This window comes from Peromyscus californicus, unplaced genomic scaffold, assembly GCF_007827085.1.
Source record: "Peromyscus californicus insignis strain IS unplaced genomic scaffold, ASM782708v3 Scaffold_23__1_contigs__length_62951481, whole genome shotgun sequence".
Lineage (NCBI taxonomy): Eukaryota > Metazoa > Chordata > Mammalia > Rodentia > Cricetidae > Peromyscus > Peromyscus californicus.
The window spans coordinates 59,298,940-59,310,499 of record NW_026294534.1 but is presented as its reverse complement, the minus strand read 5'-3'; positions in this window follow the sequence as shown (position 1 = coordinate 59,310,499).

The following is an 11,560-nucleotide window of genomic DNA, read 5'->3' as shown; positions in this document are numbered from 1 at the left end:
TAAAATACTGAGAGAAAATCAAGAAAAATCAATGAAACAAATGAAGGAAACAGTCCAAGACCTGAAAAGGGAAATAGAAAAAATGAAGAAGACACAAACAGAGGGAATGCTGGAAATAGAAAATCTGAGAAAACGATTGGGAACTTCAGATGCAAGTATAATCAACAGAATGCAAGAGATGGAAGAGAGGATCTCTAGCGTTGAAAATACAGTAGAAGAAATACATTCATCAGTCAAAGAAAACACTAAAGCCAACAAAGTCATGAACCAAAATGTCCAAGAAATTTGGGACACCATGAAAAGACCAAACCTAAGAATAATAGGGGTCGAAGAAGGAGAAGAATACCAACTCAAGGGCACAGAAAATATATTCAACAAGATCATAGAAGAAAACTTTCCCAACTTAAAGAAGGAAATGCCTATGAAGATACAAGAAGCTTATAGAACACCAAACAGACTAGACCCCCAAAAAAAGTCCCCTCGCCACATAATAGTTAAACAACTAAACGTACAGAATAAAGAAAGAATATTAAGAGCAGCAAAGGAAAAAGGCCAAGTGACATATAAAGGCAAACCCATCAGAATAACACCTGATTTCTCAATGGAGACTTTGAAAGCCAGAAGAACCTGGACAGATGTAATGCAGACACTAAGAGACCATGGATGTCAGCCTAGACTAATATACCCAGCAAAACTTTCAATCACCATAGATGGAGTGAACAAGACATTCCATGACAAAGCCAGATTTAAACAATACTTATCCACAAACCCAGCCCTACAGAAAGCACTAGAAGGAAAATTCCAACCTAAGGAAGTCAGATACACCCTCGAAAACACAGGCAACAGATAAAGCCACAGCAGTAAACCCCAACGTATAGAAGTACCCACACATCACCACCAAAAAATAACAGGAATGAACAATCACTGGTCATTAATTTCCCTCAATATCAATGGACTTAATTCACCTATAAAAAGACATAGGCTTACAGAATGGATACGAAAGCAGGACCCATCTTTCTGCTGCATACAAGAAACACATCTCAAATTCAAAGATAGACACTACCTAAAAATAAAAGGCTGGGAAAAGACTTTCCAATCAAACGGTCTTAAGAAACAAGCGGGTGTAGCCATCCTGATATCCAGCAAAATAGACTTCAAACTAAAATCAATCAAAAGAGATCAAGAAGGGCATTACATACTCATCACAGGAAAGATCCACCAAGATGAAGTCTCAATTCTGAATATTTATGCCCCAAACACAAGGGCACCCACATATGTAAAAGAAACATTACTAAAGCTTAAATCACATATAAAACCCCACACATTAATAGTGGGAGACCTCAACACCCCACTTTCACCACTGGACAGATCTCCCAAATTGAAACTTAACAGAGAAATAAAGGACTTAACTGATGTCATGACTCAAATGGACTTAATCGATATCTACAGAACATTCCATCCTAACAAAAAAGAATATACCTTCTTCTCAGCACCCCATGGAACCTTCTCTAAAATTGACCACATACTTGGCCACAAAACAAATCTAAACAGATACAAAACAATTGGAATAACCTCCTGTGTTCTATCAGACCACCATGGTCTAAAGTTGGATTTCAACAACAACAAAAACTACAGAAAACCTGCAATCTCATGGAAACTGAATAATACCCAACTGAATCACCAATGGGTTAAGGAAGAAATAAAGAAAGAAATTAAAGACTTCCTAGAGATCAATGAAAATGAAGACACCACATATCCAAATTTATGGGACACTATGAAAGCAGTACTAAGAGGGAAATTCATAGCACTAAATGCCCACATAAACAAGTTGGAGAAATCTCACACTAGAGACTTAACAGCATACCTGAAAGCTCTAGAACAAGAAGAAGCACAGTCTCCCAGGAAAAATAGACGCCAGGAAATTATCAAAGTGAGAGCTGAAATCAATAAAATAGAAACAAAGAGAACAATACAAAAAATTAATGAAACAAAGAGTTGGTTCTTTGAGAAAATCAACAAGATAGACAAGCCCTTATCCAAACTAACCAAAAGACAGAGAGAGAGCATCCAAATCAACAAAATCAGAAATGAAAAGGGGAACATAACAACAGACATTGAGGAAATCCAGAGAATCATCAGGTCATACTTCAAAAACCTCTATTCGACAAAACTGGAAAACCTAAAAGAAATGGATAACTTTCTGGATAGGTACCACATACCTAAGTTAAATCAAGACCAGATAAACTATTTAAATAGTCCAATAACCCCTAACGAAATAGAAACAGTCATTAAAAGTCTCCCAACCAAAAAAAGCCCAGGACCAGATGGTTTCAGCGCAGAATTCTACCAGATCTTCAAAGAAGAGTTAATACCAATACTCTCTAAATTGTTCCACACAATAGAAACAGAAGGAACATTACCAAACTCCTTCTACGAGGCTACAATTACCCTAATTCCTAAACCAAACAAGGATACAACAAAGAAAGAGAACTACAGACCGATCTCCCTCATGAACATTGATGCAAAAATACTCAATAAAATACTGGCAAACAGACTCCAAGAACACATCAAAACAATTATCCACCATGATCAAGTAGGATTCATTCCAGGGATGCAAGGGTGGTTCAACATACGAAAGTCCGTCAATATAATACACCATATAAACAAACTCAAAGAAAAAAACCATATGATCATCTCACTGGATGCAGAAAAGGCATTTGACAAAATCCAACACCCCTTCATGATAAAGGTATTAGAGCGATCAGGAATACAGGGAACATACCTAAACATAATAAAGGCAATTTACAGCAAGCCAACAGCCAACATCAAATTAAATGGAGAGAAACTCAAAGCAATTCCACTAAAATCAGGAACGAGGCAAGGCTGTCCACTCTCCCCATACTTATTCAATATAGTACTTGAAGTTCTAGCCAGAGCAATAAGACAACATAAGGAGATTAAGGGGATACAAATTGGAAAAGAAGAAGTCAAGCTTTCCCTATTTGCAGATGACATGATAGTATACTTGAGCGACCCCAAAGATTCCATCAAGGAACTGATACAGCTTATAAACACCTTCAGCAACATAGCAGGATACAAGATCAACTCAAAAAAATCAGTAGCCCTCCTATATACAATGGACAAAGAAGTGGGAAAGGAAATCAGAGATACATCACCCTTTACTATAGCCACAAATGACATAAAATACCTTGGGGTAACACTAACCAAGCAAGTGAAGGACCTATATGACAAGAACTTTAAGTCCCTGAAAAAAGAAATTGAAGAAGATGTCAGAAAATGGAAAGATCTCCCATGCTCATGGATAGGCAGGACTAACATAGTAAAAATGGCAATCTTACCAAAAGCAATCTACAGATTCAATGCAATCCCCATCAAAATACCAACACAATTCTTCACAGACCTGGAAAGAATAATACTCAAATTCATATGGAAAAACAAAAAACCCAGGATAGCCAAAGGAATCCTGTACAATAACACAACTTCTGGAGGCATCACGATCCCTGACTTCAAGCTCTACTATAGAGCTACAGTAATAAAAACAGCTTGGTACTGGCATAGAAACCGACATGTGGACCAATGGAATCGAATTGAAGACACTGACATTAATCCGCACACCTATGAACATATAATTTTTGACAAAGAAGCCAAAAGTGCACAATGGAAAAAAGAAAGCATCTTCAACAAATGGTGCTGGCAAAACTGGATATCAACATGTAGAAGGCTGCAAATAGATCCATATCTATCACCTTGCACAAAACTTAAGTCCAAGTGGATCAAGGACCTCAACATAAATCCAGCTACTCTGAACCTGCTAGAAGAGAAAGTAGGAAGTAGTCTTGAACGCATTGGCATTGGAGACTACTTCCTAAATAGAACACCAGTAGCACAGACTCTGAGAGAAACAATCAATCAATGGGACCTTTTGAAACTGAGAAGCTTTTGTAGAGCAAAGGATACGGTCAACAAGGCAAAGCGACAGCCTACAGAATGGGAAAAGATCTTCACCAACCCCACATCTGACAGAGGACTGATATCCAGAATATATAAGGAACTCAAGAAATTAGACATCAAAATGCCCAACAGTCCAATTAAGAAATGGGCTATAGAACTAAACAGAGAATTCTCAACAGAGGAAACTCAAATGGCCGAAAGACATTTAAGGAATTGCTCATCATCCCTAATCATCAGGGAAATGCAAATCAAAACAACTCTGAGATACCACCTTACGCCTGTCAGAATGGCTAAGATCAAAAACACTGAAGACACCTTATGCTGGAGAGGATGTGGTGCTAGGGGAACTCTCCTCCACTGCTGGTGGGAATGCAAGCTTGTACAACCACTTTGGAAATCAATATGGCGCTTTCTTAGAAAATTGGGAATCAATCTCCCCCAAGATCCAGCTATACCACTCTTGGGCATATACCCAAGAAATGCTCAACCACACCATAAGAGCACTTGTTCAGCTATGTTCATATCAGCATTGTTTGTAATAGCCAGAACATGGAAACAACCCAGATGCCCTTCAACTGAAGAATGGATAAACAAAATGTGGTACATATACACAATGGAATACTACTCAGCAGAAAAAAACAATGGCATCATGAGGTTTGCAGACAAATGGATGAATCTAGAAAAAAATCATCCTGAGTGAGGTAACCCAGACTCAGAAAGACAAACATGGTATGTACTCACTCATAGCAGGATACTAGACATGAAACAAGGATGAATTGTCTGCTACTCACATCACCAGGGAGGCTACCCAGAAAACAGGACCCCAAGAAAGACACAGGGATCGCCCAATGACAGAGAAATGGAATGAGATCTACATGAACAGCCTGGACATGAGTGGGGGTAATGAAAGGCGAGGGTCGAGGGAAAGAGAGCTTGGGGGAGCGGGAGATCCCAGCTGGATCAACAACAGAGAGGGAGAACAAGGAATAGGAGACCATGGTAAATGAAGACCACATGAGAACAGGAAGAAGCAAAGTGCTAGAGAGGCCCACAGAAATCCACAAAGATACCCACACAACAGACTGCCGGCAATGGTCGAGAGACAGCCCGAACTGACCTACTCTGGTGATGGGATGGCCAAACACCCTAATTGTTGTGCTAGAAACCTCATCCAACTACTGACTAGGCCCTGGGTGGATCTCTGGGAGTCCAATCAACGAGAATGAGGAGGGTTTATATGAGCGAGAATTGTTGAGACCAAGGTTGGATAAAGCACAGGGACAAATAGCCAAATGAATGGAAACACATGAACTATGAACCAATGGCTGAGGGGTCCCCACTGGATCAGGCCCTCCGAATGGGTGAGACAGTTGATTGGCTTGATCTGTTTGGGAGGCATCCAGGCAGTGGGACCAGATCTTGTGCTCATTGCATGAGTTGGCTGTTTGAAACCTGGGGCCTATGCAGGATTGTTTGGCTTGGCCTGGGAGGAGGGGACTGGACCTACCTGGACTGAGTCTACCAGGTTGACCTCAGTCTGTGGGGAAGGCTTTGCCCTGGAGGAGATGGGAATGGGGGGGGGGGGGCGTTGGGGGGAAGGTGAGGGGGACGGGAGGGGGGGAGAACAAGGGAATCCGTGACCGATATGTAGAACTGAATTGTATTGCAAAATAAATTAAAATAAATTAAAAAAAAAAGAGTAGAAAAGTGATGTCTTTTTTCTTTCAGACACATGATTTAATTCCTTGAAGGATGAAAACTATAGCCCTTTTAGTTTGCCAGACTCTGGCATGTCTAATATCTATTTGCAATTATTGTTATTGGAGTTCATATTCTAATCATTTGCTTATCAAAGATGTGATTCCTTTCAGGCCCACTCTAACTCCTGCATAGTTATCATACTCAACACCATTATCGTTTACTTTCTGCATCATCATAAAAATTCTACATTAGTATTAAATTCTTCTATTTATATTAAGTATGTTAGCTTCCTGGGTTATTACTCTTACAGTCTAATGAATTTTCACTTAAATCTTAGAAGATGACTGGAAAGTGAACGTATGTGATGAAGAACATAAGAAAGATTCAAGAACATTTTCAAGCTAGGTTTCTTTTGTCTGCAACAATCCACAGTATTGAAAAGACAAGCTGTTCAGAAGATACTATCTTATCTTACAGTAAAGTACTGTACTTTTCCACATGGTGGGAATTACCTTTGTGGATATTTCTCTTCTAGAGTCATCAGGTACAGGCTCTTCCTTAAGATGAATAATAAGTTCAGCATTTTCAAGTTGGTCATGAACCATCTCCTTTACATTTTCTCTGATGTATGTTTTAAGGTGTTTGTACTGTAGTGAATTCTGCTGGTCTATTGTCACCACATCAGTTTTCACAGAAGGCCATGCCCATAAAGATGCATATTCAGCATTGCACTTCTCCTTTTCTTGTTCTTCAGTGATTTTCTATAGACAAGAAAATTGAGGGTTACTCTGATTGATTCAGACTCATGGGCTTTGTGTTTTGGTGCACTTGTTTTCAAAATGGCTTTTTTGTGTCCTTACATTTTATGGGATATGGGAACAGAAAAAAATAAGAAACTACATAATATTTAACAGGAATTTCTTTATATATGATCAGCTACTCCAAAGTCACTGGACTATCAATAATAAATGTAAATAATTTATAGCCTTAGCTTAGACTAGGAGAGAAACATGATTCAACAAACTTAACCTAGTAAATGTTGATAAGAATGAACACATATTATTTCATACTTATTTATATATTTTTTTTTCAAAAAATGAATGACATGCATGGTTCTGGATCAGATATAAGCTCTCAGCTGCTGCTCCAGTGCCATACCGACCTGCCTGCTGCCATGATCCCAGGCATGTTGGTCATGGATTTTCCTTCTGAAACTGTAAGCAAGCCCTCAACCAAATGCTTACTTTGATAAGTTGCCTTGGTCATGTTGTCTTATAGCAGTAGAAAATTAACTACATATATAACCTATGTTAAGAGTCACTGAGTTGATTTTATGCCTTTATTCCCTCTCTCAGTATAGACACTGATGACACCTAAAGACCAGGAGGCAGAGATAATTCTCTAAAGTTGTCGTGAGTGATTGGTAATAGGAAACTACAAATTTAAGCCTAAAAAAGATCATTAAAGGGAATGATCTTTTTACTTCAAACTAACTTAATGCCTATTACTGATACATTGCTCATAACATCAATTGTTAATCAGGAGGCTTAAATTTTAAGATACATGTATCATTTGGGGACATTTTACAAACAGGTCAAAAAACATTTTCAGAGTAAAACTGACCTCAATTATAACTATATTCTAAAAATCAAGTTTATCTGGAAGTTACTACAAATTCTAAGAGTTTGTTTTGTAAATTTCTATACTTCTGTACATTTTCTTGGTCTCTATACTAAATTTTTATGCAAATTATAAACCATAAATAAAAATGCAATAGTTTTTCAAGGAGAATTTAGATATGATCCATATGGATAGTGTTTAGAGCAATGAAGCTGTTAAGTCAGAGCACCTTGAAAAAGCAAGAATAAAGAGAGGGATGTAATATCTTTATTAACCTATTAAAGCTTACATATTCTCTTGTAGGAGTAGAACTCTTATAATATAAAGGAAGTAGAAGCTTGTTTTAGTGATAGGACTTCAGGCCACATTTCATATTCATGGACAAAATGCTCTAACACTGAGCCACATCCTGAACCCTAAATTCAATCCCATTTTCAAGACCTATCTATAATTTAAACCATCTCAATATAAGTCAGTACTAACCACCTTAAAAACACTAAAGTCTTTGCTATGATGTATAACAAGAGTTTTTAAGTTCTAATGTTTATAGTGGCAAAGTGAGTAACATCAAGAAGTACAGTCTGGTCCTTAGCACATTGATGCAAATGCATGCCTCATTTGTAGGGTACCAGTCTATAACCCTGGATCAAAGGACATCAGGTTCAATTCTTTAAAAGCAAAGGTTGAGGGAAAGAGAGCTTAGGGGAGTGGGAGATCCCAGTTGGATCAAGAACAGAGAGGGAGAACAAGAAATAAGACACCATGATAAATGAAGACCACATGAGAATAGGAAGAAGCAAAGTGCTAGAGAGGTCCACAGAAATCCACAAAGATACCTCCACAATAGACTACTGGCAATGATCAAGAGACAGCCCAAACTGACCTACTCTGGTGATAGGATGACCAAATACCCTAATTGTCGTGCTAGAAACCTCATCCAATGACTGAGGGAACCAGATGCAGAGATCCACGGCCAGGCCCCAAGTGGAGCTCCAAGAGTCCAATTGGCGAGAAAGAGGGGGGTTTGTATGAGCAAGAATTGTTGAGACCAACATTGGAAAAAGCACAGGGACAAATAGTCAAATGCATGGAAACACATGAACTATGAACCAATAGCTGAGGAGTCCCCAACTGGATCAGGCCCTCTAGATAAGTAAGATAGTTGATTAGCTTGATTTGTTTGGGAGGCACACAGACAGTGGGACTGGGTCCTGTGCTCAGTTCCTGAGCTGGCTGTTTGGAACCTGGGACTTATACAGGGACACTTGGCTCAACCTGGGAGGAGGGGACTGGACCTGCCTGGACTGAATCTACCAGGTTGAACTCAATCCCCAGGGGAGTCTTTACCTTGGAGGAGATGGGAATGGGGGGTGGGCTGGAAGGAAGGAAGGTGGGGGAGGACAAAGGAATCTGTGGCTGATATGTAAAATTAAATTTAAAAAAATTTTAAAAAAGACCAACTGAAAACCCTGATTGTTCATGAAATTTCTGGAAGTTTAACTTGTAGATGTAATTCTAAATGGTCTTATTAAATAAGAAACACAGAGCCAAATGCAGAGTTAAAAGCTCAGAGATCAGAGAGCAATAGCCAAGAGCTGAGACCACCTTCTCACCACTCTGCTGCCATCTTTCCCCTGAGAAAGAGACCTACTTCCTGTGTGTCTGTATTTTTATTGCTTTTCTTTTCTGCCTTCTCATTGGCTCTAAACCCAACCACATGACTTTCTCATCACTGCCTATCTATAAAGACCTCCAAGTCTCTATGGTTGGTACTTAGATTAAAGGCTTAGGTAACCATGCTGGCTTTGTCCTTGAACACACAGACTCTGCCTGCCTGCCATGTGATCGGATTAAGGGTATGTGCTACCACTGCCAGACTTCTGCTTAATGGCTATGACCTCTGATCCCCAGGCAACTTTATTTATTAACATACAAATAAAATCACATTTCAGCACAAATAAAATACCACCATATTTCCCCTTTCTATTCTAATAAAAAAGGAAAATAGTTATAACTAATATAAGAAAAACTATATACAATAAGTACAATAACTATATACAATATATACAGGCAATAAATACTTAAACAATGTCTAGTCCATTTGCTTTTGACAAATTCAGCAAAAATATTCCATTATCTATCCTATTTTGGTAAGTCCAAAATGTACCTGATTCACTTTCTATCCTAACTTATATTACTAACAGAACTATCTTATAATGTCTTTCAAATTTATACACGTACACCTCTTTAGTGAGCTTCTTTTCTAAAATTCTTAAGGAACACTGTAACTATAACTACGAATTTTCAACTAACTATAACTATAACTATCTAATCTTCAACTCCCTCAGATACCCAAGAAGGAAATAATATTACTTAAAAAAACAGGAAGTGCAAACAAGTGACTTCCAAAAAAATTGTGAGTTGACAGAAACAGCCAGCTGCCTGGACAGTCACCCAAAGTTTCTCTGCAAGTTGGGGCATCATCTTCAGCCTATAGGCTTAGCATATCTGAAAGACGCATTTGTGAAGTAGGATGTACACAAGGTCGACAGTTCGACCTCACATTTGGTGAGAGCAGTCCATGTACCATAAATAACTGAATTCCACTAGTGTCCTGTCATGATTCAGGATTTTAAATTCTGGAAATTGCTCATGTTTTTTTTTAATTCAGCTGTCCTTTCTTCTTGGCTTGTGTGTGGTTTCATCTCAGCATCCTGTTCTTCTCAGCTTGTGGGTGGCTTTAACTCTTTTATTAAATGTGAGTCTACCATTGAGAGGTTAGACTCTGTCAGCTTAGTTACTCTTTCAAGAATAACTGTTTCAGCTACTGTTCCACTGCACATCAGAAGCCATCGGCCCAATGCCTGTTCAGCTGCCTTAGAAGAAAAGGGCACTGTACCTTTTCTGGATTGTGAAGGCCACTTCAGGGATGGTGCCATATTGTCCTGGCCTCAGAAGATGCCTTTTGATAAAGCCATAACCACACTTGTTTTGTCAAGAATCGGCAGTCCTTTGTTTCGTGTCCTGTCTGTCTGTTTTGTCCTGTTTGTCAGCAGTTGATTCGAGGATACTTTGTTGTCCAGTGGCTAACTTTTGCCACAATGAAAGTTAATTCCATATGCAGTTTCTTCAATGCCCATATTTTCTCTGAAGTAGATTGGTACTGCCAGGAACTGACATGTCTCATAGTCATAAAAAAATTTCTAAGTTATTAAAACTTTTTAAATGCCATATTCTGTAGATCTCTGAAGGGTTTGAAGATGACATGTCTATTTAAAATATATCTGCTCAATCTTGAAAACATATCTAATATGACTACAAGTTCGAGTGTAATGTCTAACTACTAACTTTCATTTCTTTATATCCTAATAGTTGGTAATAATAACATTCAAGGATTAGCAAATTGCATTACATTGTTAAATGAATTGTATGAGAACAATATCTTGAATAAGATTAGAAATATTTGTATGGCATTTTCTAACAATATCAATCTCAATATATATAATTTGTATACAATATACAAAAGTCCAATCCAATATAAAGTATTTGAAACTAGTAATGGTCTTTTAAAAGTAGATTCAATAATATATCTTTTTATCTATATTGTATCTATATCTTCTTTTTACTTTTCAGAGTAGATTCAATTATCTACCCTCTATTCTATCATTTCCATATATCATTTTTTTAAATAAGAACCTTAAATCTAATTTCCTTTGCTTAGCCCTTTTCCTAACCCTTAACAACAACAAGTTGTAACCAACCCTCCTAAACAATGAAAATCATCCCAAAACCCATTAAAAGACCAAAAAACCACCCGCCCCACGCCAACTCTTTGGGAATGTGGGCGTCGTATTCTTAAAATTGCTTCCTGCTGGATATGGGCAAAGGCATCTTTATTCTGGAAAGAAAAATTTTGGGTTAATTGTCAAATTCTAGGAAAGGTAGCTATATCCTTTGTTGTCCAGTCTGTGCATAATGCCAAAGTTCAGGGCTTATCTCAAGTAAGTACTCTTTGAAACTGCATCATCTCAGCTAGCCATCTCAAAATTGCTCTGAGCAGTTTGCAGTTCAAAGATGATCTGTAATGATGTTTGTCAGCTTAGAGTTATTATTATTGTCCATGTGGAATTATTATTTTTGTGGGGCCCCATCTTCTTCCTGGAGACTTCAGTTGACGTTAGGCCTGGCCATGATTTCCTGCAGAAAACTGATAAAGACTTGAAACAAAGACATATATAGGCAGCTAATTGAAGCCTTTTTTTCTAGA